This window comes from Rutilus rutilus (genome assembly GCF_951802725.1).
Source record: "Rutilus rutilus genome assembly, chromosome: 21".
Taxonomy (NCBI): Eukaryota; Metazoa; Chordata; class Actinopteri; order Cypriniformes; family Leuciscidae; genus Rutilus; species Rutilus rutilus.
The window spans coordinates 24,367,969-24,386,711 of NC_140226.1; the positions used below are offsets into that span (position 1 = coordinate 24,367,969).

The following is an 18,743-nucleotide window of genomic DNA, read 5'->3' on the forward strand; positions in this document are numbered from 1 at the left end:
TATATATATATATATATATATATATATATATATATAAAAAGCATACAATCTCCAATTTACCAAGAATCAGCATTAACCCAGAAAAAAAAATCTATAGGTTGAAAGCATATTAGCCTACTTCTCTTCTCTTGCTTTATAAAGTCATTTAAAGATTACCGCAATTAAATCCTACAGTGTGTGTTCACAAATGTGAAAAGCTTTAAATAAAATTTCTAAGTGCCACTAAAAACTAAATTAACAGTCTGTAATTCTGGGAATGTCACAAGTTATTGATCTGAAGGGAAGTGTGGCTCATAAAATAATAGACTAAGTGCTGGCCATGTCCAATTGAGTGTCAAAACACAAACTCTCCAGTGGAAGGTATAGCTGGAGGATGAATTGTTGGCACAATATTGTGGAAAATTAGAGGTTCCCTTTCTAGTTTAAGGAGGGGTGAAGGGAAATGGACTGCTGCCCAAAATTTACCACCATTCCGGGTGTTTTTCTTTTTTTTCGGGTTGAGGTATCAACCCGACTTTCTGGCAAATATCCGGATAGCCTGGCGTTTCGGGCGTAAAACGTAAACGTTAAATAGATTATGTATCCAGTCTGCGCTTTGATAGGTGGGTTAATGCGGTTTAACGTGATATCTGACGTGTAGAGACGAAAGAAGTTGTTCTTTCCTTCGTGTGATTTGAAATTCACCCCTCACTCACTGTACACAAATAGATGTTATTCTTTTTTCCTCCTACACTGCAGATACAGAAGGGAAAGGTGTGGATTGGGGGCAAAACTGAAAAAAAGAGGAAACAGAGTGAAATGTACAGCGCGATTAAAGTAATCCGGGATAAAGGCGGCAAGCGCGTGCTGGAGGTGTATGATGATGAGAGGAGCTCGCGCGGCTCATAGGGCGTATCACACACACACATACATACACACACTAAAAAACAGCGCTGTTCGCCTCACATCCTACGGTTTCTGCCACCGCATACCTCCCAACTGCGAAACCGAACCAGCACGGTCAACTCGAAACCGAGCAATTAATGTCAGGGCTGAAAATGACACTAAACGGCCAACCGTGAGAATCAAACGCCGAAGCGGGTAGCGCTCGGTAGGTCCCTGCCGAAATTTCCGAGCTTCGCGATGGTATCCAGAGCACGATAAAAGAACAGTTTTCGCAAGTCTAACTAAAAAGCGTCTCTCGAACCGAATTCATACAGCAATGATTACGAATCATGTCATATTTCAAGATATTTCCCCACTAGAGGAGAGAGCGAGCGCGAGAGAAAAGCGCATAACCAAGATAAAACAGATTAGTAATCCTTCATTTACCTCGTCATCCACTCACTCCGCTGTATTCCCGATCAAATAATCACATTCCGCGAGCAACGAGGCTCCTGTTGTTGGGCTATTACAACAATATCGATGTTCAACAGTGAAATGAAACGAGGGGAGCACACACAGCTGACAAGACACGTTTAATCGGTGACCTACTTCCGAAGTAGCGTGCTGCTCGAGATAATATTCATGCGCTGCATTCGTGAGAGCCGCTGCTGCGCTGGGACGAGGTCTCGTTGGCATCACTCAGGTAGTTGAGTGATGAAAAATGCAAAAATGACAGGCATCGGCTGAGATTTAGACCCCATCACTCCGTAAAACTCACTGTTGGTCAGTGCTTGGTCTCACGCAGCGAGCAAGTCCCTTGGATCAACAGCTATTACATAATGGACAGCCTTGGACTATCTCATCATCAGCAATACTCAGAAACTAGATAATGAAATAATTGCCAAAGGGAAAAAAAGTTTGCATGGGGTTATCAGAGCTGTCTAGGCACAACTTATAGTTTTAAAAGATTATAGGCTAATTACTCACATGTGGTGACTTAATGCTTTTACGCCTACTTCCAGGAACAAGCTCTACTTCCATATTCAAATCTAATTCAAACTGGTTGGTTTTTTGACCTTATGACCACTACAGAATGTTTGTCAAGCTTAGGTCGTCGCCTCTTTAATGTGAGATGCATGTGAAAACAAGTACTCAGGCTAATATAAACAAATTACACTGTAAAAGACATCGCCTACAATCACTAATCCTATTTTATGGTTTTAGAACACAATTTCAGCTGAATAATGATTTAGAGTCATTCCGTGTCAAATCAACCAGAGGTTGAACCATCGAGGGCCTTTAAAATGAAGATATTAAAAGGAAAGTTTGTTAAGAAGCAACAGAAGGATATGGAGATACAGTGCCTTTAATTCTTCTTGAGTTACAGTCATTAAAAAAAAACCATAAGTGCTTTTTCACATTTCTTTAACTGTCACCGTTGGCATATAGTGCAACCAAGATTGCTAAAGTCGACAGATTTTACTAATAGACCTACCAATCTCTATGAAAAAGTAAAATAATGATGCTGGCCCCCTCAAAACAGTGGATTACTCAGTAAATACATTCATGACATTTAATATTTTGGTTTTCATCACTATTTATGTTTGTCTTTAGATGAACAAAATAAAAAATTTGAGCTGGGGAAGTTTCCAAAATTTGGTTGATTTGACACGGAATACCCCTTAGTGTCCCCATATCCTACAGAGAAATGTTACTTAAACTCTCACACTCACTGATGTTTGTTTAAAGAATGCATCTAAATGCCTTTCATATGCATATGAGATTTATGGATTTCAGTGTGAGAAAAAAGTGTCGCTATGCGTTTAGTTTGTTCAATACTTCCACATAATTACTAAAAGAAGTTCACAAATAATGTTTTGGTATTAAACCAAGATATTATTGAATAGTGTGTTAGACATTAATACAAATCTAAATCCAAATCCAACATACTCTAAGAAAAGTCCATGCACAGAACTTCCTTGTATTGTTTTTTCACAGGTGTTTTACCTGTATTTTAAATTACTGTATTAAACTGTTTTATGGTCACAGGAAATGTCCATAAACTTGATGAAAAAAGTACTGGTAATCTTCTGCCCAGGACATTATCTGTTTTTCCAGAGAATTTTTTCTTATGGTGTACTTTTCCTTACTTGTTCCTGTTTCACGAGTTCACACTTATACATACAAGTAGAGGAGGAAAAGTTTAATGCGTATTTGGCGTGCTGTCCGGGGGGAGGGCTCAAAGCTTGGAGTTCGGCCTGAACCCAGAGTACTCCCCCCGTATGTAAGTGGTTAGGACTAGAAGTGTGGAGAAGGGGTGGTGGAGGGATGCTGAATGTATATATACCTCTTACCATTGATTGCTGAGTGCTCTCCACTTGTGTTAATTATATGAACGTGCTCCTCCCGAACTTTGTTAATAAAACATCATATATGAACCGAATTCGCAAAAATGTACAAATAAATTGAGTCATGGTCTTAATGCCTTAAAGACAAGTGTATGACTTGAAACAAGAGTATCTGTAAAAAAAAAATTCCCCTTTAAAACCCCACTTATCATGCTTATGCTACTCTGAATAATGCCTGAACTTCGTATTTTGAACCCTTCTTGCGTTGTTGTTGTTTTTTGCCTCTTCATGATGACTCGCTTAATTTAGTCCTGATTTGTAAGTCGCTTTGGATAAAAGCGTCTGCTAAATGACTAAATGTAAATGTAAATGGATGCTGTTGTTGCTAAAGAAATACTACACTCTAAAAACTGCTGGGTTGTGTTAACCCAATTTTGGGTCAAATATGGTCTCACCCAACGTTGGGTTAAAAATTCAATTTAAAAATGGACAAACCCAGCCGTTGGTTTACATTTTTAATGTAACCAATGCAATTTGTCCATTTTTAAATTGCATTTTTGTCCATTTTTGATTTTGTCCAAAATGCAATTTGTCCATTTTTAAACCCAACGTTGGGTGAGACCATATTTGACCCAAAATTGGGTTAACACAACCCAGCAGTTTTTAGAGTGTATACAATAGATTTGGTGTACATTTGCTTTCTCTTGAAAGTAGACAGTATCCAATTAGAGACTCAATAGAAGGATGAAGGAAAATGGGGCAGTTGAGTGTGAAGACCGCACTGTAAATTGATGGGGAAGTAGCTGAAGTTTTACAGCTGCAGCCTGAACAAAACACTATTTTTCTAAGATAACCAACACAGAAGGATGATATTTACACTAAGCTTTAAGTTACATAAACAACACTTAATGATTTAAGCTTGAAAACTTCACAAAAGTGCTGACTGTAATGAAGACATGACGTCTGAAAGAAAGAGTATTAAGAATACACGTGTGGGCATATGAAGCTACATGCAAAGTTGATATGCTTGAGAGCTCTTTGAGCAATCCATAATGATAATCATTGTATAGATAGAATCTCTGCAGGAGGACAAAAGCTTCAAGGTCCTACAAAGGCTAATCTGAGAGAAACGCTGCAAAAAATACTCAAAAGCTTCATTTTGTACATATAAATTGATGCGTTTAATACCATTCAGAAATGTGTTTAATTTGGGAAAAATGAATGGAATTTGCATACTTAGACTAATAAGCTCAACAGATCAAATAGATAAGCACTATATACAAATCTTCAAAAAACTTGCTCGAGGCCAGATCTTAACACACACAATGAAACATTAACTAGGCTCTTATGCTCAAAGATTCTTCCTCTGAGGCTGTAATGTCTCAGATAAGATAGGGTATCAAATAGAGATGTTAAATGAACGATCCCTAAAATGTCTGGTTATCCTGTTGATTATGCAGTTTTAATCAGGGAGCTTTTAAAACACACTGCATGTGGCAGGATGGCAAACACAGCCGAAGCCATGACGTAAATCTTAGAAATAAAAAGTGGGAGGAAATATTAGACCCTTCTAAGACCAAGCCCATTAGTATCTTGAGTGGAAAAAGCTTTAGAAAGCGAAACAGTGATTCTCTGCTTTATGATAAAAGCAATTGTCTGTGTCATATCAAATTTCCGTCCGTCATTTAAAACAGAAAACAACTGACCAGAGGTAACAATCAACACTGCAAGCAAAGCTCATTTTACACTGACACAAGCTCATAGCATAAACCTCAAAGTAAAGATGTTTCTCCAGCAGATCAGCCTTCAGCTTGGCCTTCTAATGAACGTGATTATCCTACGCTACTTGAAATGCGTTTTCATGTTGATTTAACGAGAGAGAAAAAACAATTTCAAATAGGCTATTTAACTCACATAATTCAGCCTCATTTAACAGATGCTCACTGCCTTTGATAGATCAGATGGTAAAGCAAAGGACTACGATTAAAGCTTGGTCGTACGTATGCCATTGATGCCAACAAGAGGAAATTACTCTTTTGAATTTCGCTATGAAGATCAATAAAGTTCTGCATATTAGTATAGAAATTGGTAAACAAAGTTCAAACATTAGTTTGTTTTAGTATCCTTCTACACTCACCTAAAGGATTATTAGGAACACCATACTAATACTGTGTTTGACCCCCTTTCGCCTTCAGAACTGCCTTAATTCTACGTGCTGAAAGCATTCTTTAGAAATGTTGGCCCATATTGATAGGATAGCATCTTGCAGTTGATGGAGATTTGTGGGATGCACATCCAGGGCACGAAGCTCCCGTTCCACCACATCCCAAAGATGCTCTATTGGGTTGAGATCTGGTGACTGTGGGGGCCATTTTAGTACAGTGAACTCATTGTCATGTTCAAGAAACCAATTTGAAATTATTCGAGCTTTGTGACATGGTGCATTATCCTGCTGGAAGTAGCCATCAGAGGATGGGTACATGGTGGTCATAAAGGGATGGACATGGTCAGAAACAATGCTCAGGTAGGCCGTGGCATTTAAACGATGCCCAATTGGCACTAAAGGGCCTAAAGTGTGCCAAGAAAACATCCCCCACACCATTACACCACCACCACCAGCCTGCACAGTGGTAACAAGGCATGATGGATCTATGTTCTCATTCTGTTTACGCCAAATTCTGACTCTACCATCTGAATGTCTCAACAGAAATCGAGACTCATCAGACCAGGCACCATTTTTCCAGTCTTCAACTGTCCAATTTTGGTGAGCTCGTGCAAATTGTAGCCTCTTTTTCCTATTTGTAGTGGAGATGAGTGGTACCCGGTGGGGTCTTCTGCTGTTGTAGCCCATCCGCCTCAAGGTTGTGTGTGTTGTGGCTTCACAAATGCTTTGCTGCATACCTCGGTTGTAACGAGTGGTTATTTCAGTCAAAGTTGCTCTTCAATCAGCTTGAATCAGTCGGCCCATTCTCCTCTGGCCTCTAGCATCAACAAGGCATTTTCGCCCACAGGACTGCCGCATACTGGATGTTTTTCCCTTTTCACACCATTCTTTGTAAACCCTAGAAATGGTTGTGCGTGAAAATCCCAGTAACTGAGCAGATTGTGAAATACTCAGACCGGCCCGTCTGGCACCAACAACCATGCCACGCTCAAAATTGCTTAAATCACCTTTCTTTCCCATTCTGACATTCAGTTTGGAGTTCAGGAGATTGTCTTGAACAGGACCACACCCCTAAATGCATTGAAGCAACTGCCATGTGATTGGTTGATTAGATAATTGCATTAATGAGAAATTGAACAGGTGTTCCTAATAATCCTTTAGGTGAGTGTATATGCAGAGGTGTGAAGTTCTAACTGAGTATTTTTGGGTTTTACTTGAGTACTATTGTACCTTTTTCCCCTGTGAATCCAAATACATACATTATTAACCCTGTTTTTCAAATTTACATGACAGGAGTTACACATCAGCTGTTATGAGAAATACAAAAATACTCGAAAGAACCCCTAAAAATGAAGCTCTATCAGCTCAGGTGGCCATGAGCACACTGGTACCATGGGTTCATTTGCACACTGGCATTTGAAAAGCAGTGAATTCACTGAGAAGAGGATGAAAAGGCGTTAATGTTAACCCACTGCGTCATCACACCAAGAGTGCAGAGGCACAGTCTGATACTGACACTAACACATTGTCCAAGAGTTCACTGTCCACTGAGCGACCTTCTGCCAGTTTAGCTACTCAGAGTTTACTCCATTTCAGAGCACGAAAGTGAAGCTTTCGGAGAAATTGCTTCCTAAATTTGCCTCAGCTGCTCCTCTCTGTCAACTTCCACATTAATGCAAGATTTTTAAGTATACTGGTGGCATTCATTCACAGAAGAAATTGAACTGTCATGAACTTCCAGATGTACATATACAGTAGCACTCATTCCAGGACAAAAGTGGCAGAAGACATTTATTTGCATGTTAGTGATTTTATGAAAGATTTATAGGCCTATTTTACTTTTCAAGCATGCAGGCCTTACTAAATAAAAACTTATTTTAAAAGACATGCGCAATAAAGTGAAATCATTGGTATCCGGGTTATCTATAGACATTGACAAAAAGCCAAAACCAGTTCTGCTTCTAACAGCAATTATTGTTTGTTAAATTATCAATTATACATTTGATACAATTATCACTGTTCATTACTGCAGATTTAAAAATTATGTTTACTCAACAAACCAGTAAAACAACGGAGCAACACACATGGGACAGAACATATAGGTTAAGTTTTGAAATACTCTAGCTTGTCCTTTTCTTTAATGCCATCTGTACAACAGTTCTACAGTCAAAGTACTTGAAAGATATTCAAGATACACTGCCACATTTATCTTTTACAAATATCTTAATGATCTTGATAACATTAATGACATCTGCGTATGACAATCAAAGGCAAACTGAACAAAAGGAACAGAAATACAAGGGTTTCACAGGACGATGACTTGATGTAAAGTCCAATATTATATAATAAAATATAATTCTCTTATCAATATATAATCACACTCAAATGAGAAAAGCTGAAGGGTTCTAATAAAAATATGGCATCTAGCTCTCCAATTACCCCTCTACTGATGTGAAAGATATGCAAGCTTTAATATCAGTGGCTCTAAAAATGTGGCTCTCTAAATGAACAGCATGCATTGTATAGCCAGATTTGCTAATATTCGCTTCCACTGACTCATGACTAAAAAAAAAAAAATTTTATAGAATAAAAAAAACTGTAAAAAAAACAAAAACTGTTAATAGGTTAACTGTAAGTTACCTTACCATATATTATGAAAAAACGTAAATGGCTTAACATTATATAGCCTATAATTTTACTGTAAAATGCTGTCAAATGTATGGTTTATGGTTTTTGCAAACAAAAACATGAATTGCCATTCAACTTAAAACAGTATAATGTCATTCCCAGAAGTCCCTGCGGAACATCAAATATGATGAAAGTCTATATAAATAATTTAATTCTTCTCATTTTTGTCATCAGTAATGTACATTAAGGGTGTTTTGTTACATCTTCTGTTAGTTAATGTTTATTGCATGTATGTTACACCTTGATGGAATTTTGTTGATCCTGTGCACCATTTCTGTATGAGTATTGGCCATGTTTTATGGACAGGCTTACGATGATTCCTAATGTGGTTTTCTATTGTACCACCTGTATTATTATGGTTGTTACTATACATTTTAAGACAAATTTTGATAATCAAGTATATTCGTATATTAACATTATATAATGAAATGTGGTTAGAAGTGGTGCAATATGGCTTTCCTGTAGCTCAAACAGTAGAGCGTTGGCGCTAGCAACGCCAAGGTCATGGGTTCGATTCCCAGGGAAAGCAAGAACTGATAAAATGTAAAATGTGTACCTTGAATGCAATGTAAGTCGCTTTGGATAAAAGCGTCTGCCAAATGCATAAATGTAAATGTAAATGTAAAATATAGGTACCAATATGCCATTACGCAATGGTGATTTCTGCAACCACAGCTGCTGTTTTTTTTTTGTTTAGTTTCTTTTACCATACGTTTAACAGGATTTTTTTTTACACTTTTTTTCTTTTTTACACTTCTCAAAATCTAGTGAGATCTTACATATCTCAAAAAATTGTTATCATTGATCAATTTACTTAGTTAAAATGAACATTGTTTAGTTTCCACTACATAAGGTATAACTCTTAAGATCACAGTTATTGTAAAAGTCGTCATGAAACAAAAGTTACGATAGTCTTTTCTTCCCTGTTGTGATGTATATCCAAGTGAAACAGTATCTCGAACAAGAAAAAATTGGGAATTGATTGGATGGTTGTGGTTTGCTATTGCTGTGATGTCATATGAGTGACAGGTTGTCCCAGCCTTACACCAGTAAACACGTCATCAGAGAAGAGATGTCGTTGCAAGAGGGAGGGGGAGTTATTTTGATCAAAGATTATGAGGGAACTTGAATTTTTAACAAATAATTTATAATCAATATTGCAATATTCCATAAAAAATTTGATGTCAATTTTGATTTCATGATGACTTTAAGGGAAACTATGGAAGCTTGTTTCCGCCACAAAAAAAAATTTTTTTAAAGATAATTGCGACTTTTTATCTCACAATTGCAAGTTTACATCTCGCAATTCTGAGAAATAAAGTCAGAATTGCGAGATGTAAACTTGCAATTGTGAGATAAAAAGTCGCAATTATCTTTAAAATTTTTTTTTCAGATATAAAGTCAGAATTGCGTGAAATAAAGTCGCAATTGCGTGTTCTAAAGTCAGAATTGCGAGATATAAAGTCAGAATTGCGTGATATAAAGTCAGAATTGCGTGTTATAAAGTCAGAATTCTGACTTTTTTTCTCGCAATTGCGACTTTATATCGCGCAATTCTGACTTTATAACACGCAATTGCGAGTTTATATCTCGCAATTCTGACATCTTTTCTCAGAATTGTGAGACAAACTCACAATTGTGACTTTTTTTTTTTTTTACCTCAGAATAGTTTATATCTCACAATTCTGACTTTATAACACGCAATTGCGAGTTTATATCTCGCAATTCTGACATCTTTTCTCAGAATTGTGAGATATAAACTCACAATTGTGACTTTTTAACATGCAATTGCTACTTTATTTCACAGAATTGCACTTTATATCTCGCAATTGCGACTTTATTTCTCAGAATTGCGACTGTATTTCTCACAATTCTGACTTCATATCTCGCAATTGTGAGAAAAAAAGTCAGAATTGTGAGATAAAAAGTCGCAATTATTATTATTTATTTATTATTCATTGGCGGAAACAAGCTTCCATAGGAAACCCATTTCCACAATCAATTCAAGTTAATTTGATGTAGGCTAACGTTGTTTTCAAGCGTAACAACGTGGTTTTGTTTAGCTATACACTATTGCCATGAAAAGAGCATAAAAGATCTTTCAATAAATCTTAAGAAACCATAAAGAGACTTTGGATGTACACAGCATGTTAATTTGTTTGCTTGTGTAAGTTCAGACTCTCAGATGACAGTTTGTTGCCACTGAACTGACAGAACACAGGAAGTCAAACTCTTGTTAGTAGTTAAAGTGTCTGTCTTCAAAAGCATGAAAGACACAGGGCAAAGTGCCCAGGAAAGCTTTTTTTTTTCTTGTTTTTTTCAGAATACACTCCTATGACAAATCTTGTTAAAATTACAGTGAAGAATCAACACCGTTAGATGCTTTCTGAGAGAAAAAAAACAACAACAATAGTTTGACTGGATTTCCAGCTGTGTAACAACCAGCACAAACAACAGTAGAGGCTCAATCTTGTGTTCTCGCACGCTGGGTGTTGCCATCTGTGATTTTGGAGACCATGTGCTCTACAAGCTTCAGGGGAAGCCTGAGGTCTGGCTTGGAAGATTTTAGCATGGCTCATGAACAGGCTTTATCATCCTTTTAACATAAACATTTTAGCAGTGATAATAGACCAGAGCTTCAACCCCTTCACGTCGACCACAGCTGCAAACCCTCAAACAGCTGAATCTGGTTTCAGTGGCCACTTTTACCCCCAGTTCTCTCCTCGAACAGACCAGTAAATTTCACAGCTGTGGCTCTGGCACAGGACCAGGTCGTGTCTGATGGGTTTAAGATTAGCCACATGAAACGACTCTTCCCCGTCAAGCATATGTGAGCTGGAAATCTATGGGACACATGTCCTGAAGGTAATGAAGAACATTCCACAGTGTCTTCATTCAAATAGAAATACTGTAATCAAAGTACTTTTGATGCAGTCTGAAGAATGTCTTGCCTTTGGGGATTTCATCATGGGATGAGAAGAAGGGACATTTGAGCCTTTGTGAGTCTGTAACTGACTAACTGCAATCTCACCCTAAATTATCCAAATAAATACGATACATTTGTTTCATATAGTGTCACTAGTGAGATACTGCGTCTCTATAGGTTTCCATGAACAGCGTTCAGTACATTGCCCTCAAGGGAAAACAACAATTAGTCATCAGTGATTAGTCAGCTGACATTTTGTACACATTTTAGTACTGTTCAAAGAACTGTTTGCAAATTAATTCTTAAATTTGCATGAGGAGGAAGATGATTCAAACATTTGAAACAAAGCATGAAGAGTTGGTTTATCTGGTAAGATTAGATTTTTAAGTGCAAAATTAAACTTTCCAATCAGTTAAACAGGTTTAACAGTTTTTGGAAACGGAAGGAAGACTATCAACAAGTCTTGACTTTCTCATGTCAATGACTTTTCTCATAATTATCTAATGTTATGGCGAGAACTAATAAATGGACCAGTTCAGCAGTTGTTTTTCTAAATAATTTTTTTTTAAACTACAATTTAAAGGGGTCGTGACATGGATTTTTTTATTTTATTGTTCCTTGAGGTTCACTTACAATGTTAAAGGGTTAGTTCACCCAAAAATTAAAATTCTGTCAGTAATTACTCACCCTCATGTTGTTCCAACCGCGTAAGACCTTCGTTCATCTTCGGAACACAAATTAAGATATTTTTGATGAAATCTGAGCCATGTTTCACTCCTCCATAGGCTTCCAGTGTGACCGAAACTTGCTGGCCCAGAAAAGTTATTAAAGAGATCGTTAATATAGTCCAAGTGACTCCAGTGGCTCAATCTTAAGTATATCAAGCGACGAGAATACTTTTTGTGCGCAAAAACAAACAAAAATAACGACTTTATTCCACTATTCATTTCCTTCTCTCTCGACCTCTATTTGGTTCGCGTAGTGTTTTTGCGCAGCGCGTCTGTGTTACACGTCACCACGTAGGCTCACTATTGGCCGACGCCGGTCATGTGTGTGTTGCGTGATGACGTGCAACACAGAAGCGCAGCGCAAAAACACTACGAGGCCCAGAGAGAAGGAAATGAAAAGTGGAATAAAGTCGTTATTTTTGTTTGTTTTTGCGCACAAAAAGTATTCTCGTCGCATGATAAACTTAATGTAGTGCCACTGTAGTTACTTGGACTATTTTAACGATGTTTTAATAACTATTCTGGGCCGGTGAGTTTCGGTCACACTGGAAGCCTATGGAGGAGTCAAAATTCTGTCAGATTTCATCAAAAATATCTTAATTTGTGTTCCGAAGATGAACGAAAGACTTACATGGTTGGAACAACATGAGGGTGAGTAATTACTGACAGAATTTTCATTTTTGGGTGAACTAACCCTTTAATAAAGTTTTTTCATGCAAAAAACATACGCTGCCCGGACAAAAAAAAGTCACTGTTTGGATTTAAATATGCAAATGCTTAAGAGTCTATGATTGGATCATTATTGCAGTGATTATAATGTTTATAGCATGTTATACGTTTGGTAAAAGAAGATATGTTTCTTCTAATCCTAATTGATGGAGTGTGTAACTTTTAATTTCTTAAAGGGGTCATATAATGTTACACGCACTTTTACAAGTTGATTGTACTGAAATGTGTGTTGGCAGTGCCTGTACACAACCATCATAAAATTATAAAAATCCATCCAGTGTGTTTTTTTTTTTTCAATCTCCTTATATGTTTTCCCCTCTCTCAAATCAAGCCGTTCGATCTTGTGACGTCACACGGTCGGACGCCCCTCCCACGATTGTTGATTGACAGCAGCGTTTCAACACAGACCCGCCCTCGCTCGAGCGAGCTGTCATCATAGTCCGCATTGTTGATACGCTGGAGCACTGTCTATGAGCAGAATGGCGTCTAAGCGATTGTGGTGTTCTGTTCTTGGGTGTAATAAGGAACACAGCAGTTTTGATGTTCCTAAATCCGAACCGCTGAAGACGCAGTGGCTGAGTTTTGTTTTCGAAGGGACTATTCCCCACGATCAACGTCAATGCTTTCATGTTTGCGCGAATCATTTCACACACCAGACTGCTTTATAAACGAGGGTCAGTATAAAGCTGGTTTTGCTAAGAAGCTGCTCCTGAAAAAAGGATCGGTACCAACTATTCGTGTTCCTGCTGCACCTCCAGAATAACTGAAGTGAGTGTAACGTTTTATTAACCTTTATATTAATATTTATATTAATCTTTGCAAATCGCTTGCTGCACGCTGCACGATGAATGCGGCTAAGGTTTACACTCAGGGTACATTACGGCATGTTTTCTATGTACGACGTTCTCAATATAATTCATAATCCCACGTTTATAATGAACAACGCGTTATGGTTATTGTGTTATTATTACAAACGGTGTACGCACAGAACAGAGGGGCGGGGTGAGCAAAGCTCATTATCATTTAAAGACACATGCACTTAAACGGCGTGCTGAAAACAGCTGTTTTTGACCAGGTAAAATTAGTGTTTTCTTACAACACTAATGAGAATTTTTAATTAAAGTATATTATAAAATTTTAATTTAGACCCAAAAGAATCATATTAGCTTGTACAAAAATGGCATTATATGACCCCTTTAAAAAATGTACAAAGATGTATCATAGCCATATTCCAGGATGACAATGTCAAGATTCATCAGGTTCAAACTGTGTAAGAATGGTTGGGAAGAGCATGAAAAATTATTTTCACACATGAATTGGCACCTCTGAGTCCAGACCTTAAAGCAAAATGTACTTTTACATGGTGTTTGAACATTAATGTGTGTCGGCAGTGTGTGTACACAACCACCCTACAATGGTAGAATCTTTTTTTTAAATCCCCATAAATCATAAGCAGTGTCTCAGAATAAGCCGTTTGCAGTTTCTATGCAATATGACATTGCATTGCACGGGCCACGCCCAAGACTGCTGACAGACTCTGTCCTATTAGCATAGACCCCGCCCTGAGTGAGCTGTACACAGTCCACCATGTTTATCTCCTCATCAGAACATTTAACAGCAGCATTCAAGAAATGTATTCTTATTAAAGCTACTAAAGTTATTTAATCAAGAGCAGTGATTGATTAACCCCTTTTGCACCAGGAAGCAGGAACTAGCCACCAGGGTGGTTCCCCGAAAACTAATGTTGCCCTAGGGCCATTTTCCTGGTTGCATTCGCACCGCCAGTAGGAACTCTGAAGTGACGTAAGATGTGCTTGTTGTTGTGACTTTTTTTTTGAAGGTACGGTGGACATTTATTTTGACAGCGCTGAGAAAACCAGAGCCTGAGCACACAACACTCACATTCTCCGTCTTCCTCATTAGTTTACGATCTGTTTAACAGTCCAGTCTAATACATTATTAGATAGAACTGTTATACAAAGAAAGTAGACAGTATATGAAAAAGTATTAGCGTTTGCCGTGAGGTTGATGTCCAATGTCGATAGCTGAGCAGAAATACATAATCATGTTTCGCTTGGACCCCTCAGTTGTGTTGGATTTTCTCTTTAGCATAAAGGTTGAGAGGTCCATCTATCACTGTTTTCCATGTTCGTAGAGTTAGTTAGTGGAGTAAATAAATAGGCTGTAAACTGTAAACACAGCTTTTTAAAAATGGCGGGTGCTGGTGTTTAGCGTGCGTTCGGCCAATCAGCGTACAATTACGTCACTGATAGTTCCTATAGTGCTGGTTTAGACCCTACTCTGAAGTAGGAGCTAATTTAGTTCCCCCAAAAGGAGTTCCTAGAACTAAAATCGTTCCTAGTTTCTGCAATGCGAACACGCCAAAAAGCGGGTACTTCCGCCAATAATTCTAGGAACTATAAAAAGGCTATTATCTGTCTTTCTTTTGTTGTATGATTCCTATTAACAGCATATATAGCAGTAGGTACTGTATATTACGCCACTTTCAATTTAATACACAGATCTAATACACGCATCCTATTTCTTTACTTGCTGTTTACTATCACAGACATAAATCGACTGTGTTTGAGAACTTTGTGTGTTTTTGGCAGTTTAAGCGCAATAAGACGTGAAAGATAACTTAATTTATTTCTCATGGGATGCACCATCTGACATCCAGCTCTCTGAGTGTTTGCGCTCAGAAAACCATATATCAGAAGTTTAGACTGATATGACTTTAAAACGCATGCAGATAATAAACTTTCATGATGATGACGAACTGCAATGTCACATGAGCGTGACAGCCATAGAGATGATAATCAAAACCAAAAAGTTTTCGTTTTTCGGCAGAGTATCCGAGGCAGGGAACAGCAGCTCATTTGCATTTAAAGACACATGCACGAAAACAGCATGTTTTTCCCTTCCACTCAAAAATGGACATGGTATAATAAATGATCTGTGGGGTATTCATATCATATCATCTGTGGGGTATTCTAGCAGCCATATCACCCTGTAGCCCAAGACTGGTTGCCCACTGAAGCTAAGCAGGGCTGAGCCTGGTTAGTACCTGGATGGGAGACCTCCTGAGAAAACCAGGTTGCTGCTGGAAGAGGTGTTAGTGAGGCCAGCAGGGGGTGCTCACCCTGTGGTCTGTGTGGGTCCTAATGCCCCAGTATAGTGACGGGGACACTATTCTGCCAAAAGAGCACCGTCCTTCGGATGAGACGTAAAACCGAGGTCCTGACTCTCTGTGGTCATTAAAAATCCCAGGATGTCCTTCGAAAAAGAGTAGGGGTGTAACCCCGGCATCCTGGCCAAATTTGCCCCTTGGCCTCCTAATCATCCCCATATACTGATTGGCTTCATCACTGTCTCCTCTCCACCAGTAAGCTGGTGTGTGGTGGGCGTTCTGGCGCAATATGGCTGCCGTCGCATCATCCAAGTGGATGCTGCACATTGGTGGTGGTTGAGGAGATTCCCCATCTATGTAAAGCGCATTGAGGTCTCAGAAAAAGCGCTATATAAATGTAACGAATTATTATTATTATTATTATTCTGAGCTGAAATTTCAGAGACACATTCTGGGGACACCTGAGACTTATATTACATCTTATAAAAAGGGGCATAATAGGTCCCCTTTTTATTAATTTAAAGTCTTTGGGAAGTGCTGAAGTAGACTTTACAGATCGCTTGACTCTTGCAATACAAGATCTTGACCAAAAATGTATGCACCTCTTGATGGAAATAAATGTTGTGATGTTTCGTGATGTACTGCAGGTTCTAATCACACCGGTGTGATCGTATGCTTCAAAGGGCTAAATAAACGCTTTGAAATAATGAGGAAGGCGCTTTAATATGAAACTTGCAGGATGTTTAAAGATCAACGCAAGTTTAATTTCTCATGTCATGATTACCCCTTTAAGATCAACCATTTTAAATGCTACACATGAATTTACGTTTCACAACATTATAACAGTGTTATTAAATGTTATACATAACATTTAGCAGTGTTATTAAATTATTCGTTTTTTTATAAAGATTAGCTTTAGGTGAGCATTTAATGACGGCAAAGGTACATCTAAATGTAAAAATAGGGGAAATGTGCCTGTACAATTATACAATATCAAAATTATAATAATTAAATCTCTAATATCATTTAATAACTGATATGGCACCAATATATAGAGTGCATCCCTAATGGATGGACAATGGAACTAGATTCTACACATATGAAATAAGAAAATGGACCTGTGCGTCACAGGAATTTGGAGGCTCTGCTTGGTTCTAATTCTGTATGTGACTTTGTCCCCGAGTCCCACGGGAAGACGTTTATATAACCAGCAGCAAAATGATTTTATTAAATCAATAAAGGCTATTTCTTTATATCTTGTTTGTATCAGCAAAATAATCAATGCTTTAAAGATAAACTAGTGTACACTCTGTATCTCCACTTGTAAAGCATATCAATACAGTGAAGCCGTTGCGTAATCATTACAACTTTGTCTTTTTAAATCCAATTCTCCATGTCAAATTTTTTGATTTGATGTGCAACGAGATGAGATGAGGCGGCCCTGTTATTCTCCATGTTGTACAAATTTGGTAAAAGGGGTTATGGACCATTAATCTAAAAGTCAATTTGCTGCACATAGGCTGCCGTCTGTAATGGGATATCACAGATGATCTGTTCAGTGAAAAATCCTAATCATGCATGTACGTATATTTGATGGATTTCTTTTTCCCAAGAGGTGATAATTCATGTTAAGCATGAGTCGAATTGATTCAGTGAGAGACTGATCTCTACTAAGTGCACTTGACAATGAAAATAGGATGAGTGAAAAAGGAAACTATTTCTATATCTCAAAATTGTTTGACATTTAATCATGATATATCTGTACCTATCAGTACTGTCGATGTTTGATACATTTAGATTTGATTTAGATTAATTTAATGCCTACAAATTAATCTTTAAATCACTAATAATTTCACATACTGTCAAACGTAATCTTTAGCAAACTAACATGAATATCCATTTTTCCATAATGTACATTATAATGTTTGATGCCTAAATTAAATCGTAGAATTTAAAGGCACAATATGTAAGATGGATTTTTTTCGGATTACTATATATAAAAACCACGAGAACAATGTTACATATTTTTTGACTTGTGTATTTACATTATCCCAAATATTTCCAAGAACGTTTAAATCCAGAGATATTAGCAGTTTTAACCAAGAGACGGACCATGTCCGTGCGTCGCCTATCAATGACATCATACCTGGGGTACCCTCGATTTCCAGGTTTTATTTTTTGGAAACCATGGAAACACCAAAGACGCTTTAATATATTATGTGTTTTATTAGACAACTGTTTGGATACATTAATCGACAGAAAACGAATCATTCTTATGTAGCTCAACACAGTTAGTTTTATTGTTTAAAGCAACACTAAGGAAAAATTTACCTTAAAATAATGTTTCCAAAATCGTACCAGTGGTTCATCAAGTCGTAACAGGGTGAAAGGCACTCCTGGATTCGCTTTGCAGCCCTATATCTGCTATAACCACACTATGCAAGTTTGCCAAACCGGGTCGCGTTTCTGTAGTTCGAATGAGACATAAGAAACCTACAAATTTGACTTGCTTTACGTCAAGCGTTACAATAGTCATTATTTATTTTTCCTTCGTTTCTGATGTCGCAATACATCATACTTTCATGAAATCATGCAACATACTCTACCTTGTCAGTGGACATCGTTCATTCCAAAGCCGGTGCTAGATAAACAGCGAGTGTGCGTGCGACAGTAGGCTGCGGGCGGCTAAATTATTTACGACAGCGGTAATGGACAATTCTGCTTCCAACCTGTAGGGGGACCGAAGAGGAAAAGTTCCTTAGTGTTGCTTTAAATGAGTTTTTCTTGATTTACCGCAAGTACAATGTTTTACCATGCCTAATATCGATCTAGTGTCTCATAGTAGCCACATAGTAGCGAACGCACAGAGTAGCATTGTAACATAACTTTCAACACACTGAAATGTATCTAATATGAAAAAACAACGCTGTGTTACCCCACATACCCATGACCGGAAGAAGCAGAAGCGGCCATATGCGGCATAATAAAAGCTTGTCTTTCATTAGCAATCGCTCCTGCGCCTCGTTCCACTCAAGCGGCTTTCAGCCCCAGCCTGCTTCATACTACAGTAATGTCAATAAAACTTTAATACATTAGCTCATCCATGAATATGATTTCTGCCCGAGTCCCGTCGGATTCTTTTCCACCAGCTGTAGAGGTGAAGACA

General features: G+C 37.9%; 1 protein-coding gene across 3 annotated transcripts in view; it reads right to left on the reverse strand.

The window, feature by feature from the left end:
• The window catches only part of bahd1 (bromo adjacent homology domain containing 1), a gene marked incomplete at its 3' end in the record, with an annotated part of 35,388 nt that overhangs the window by 12,918 nt on the left and 3,727 nt on the right, over positions 1-18,743 (reverse strand). Inside the window, exon 1 of one of the 3 annotated variants that reach the window (XM_084393151.1) lies at positions 1,474-1,686. The exons of 1 other annotated variant lie outside the window; for it this stretch is intronic. Of the gene's footprint in view, positions 1-1,311; positions 1,687-18,743 lie in introns of those variants that run through there. One more of the 3 variants, XM_084393150.1, reaches the window with a different exon arrangement.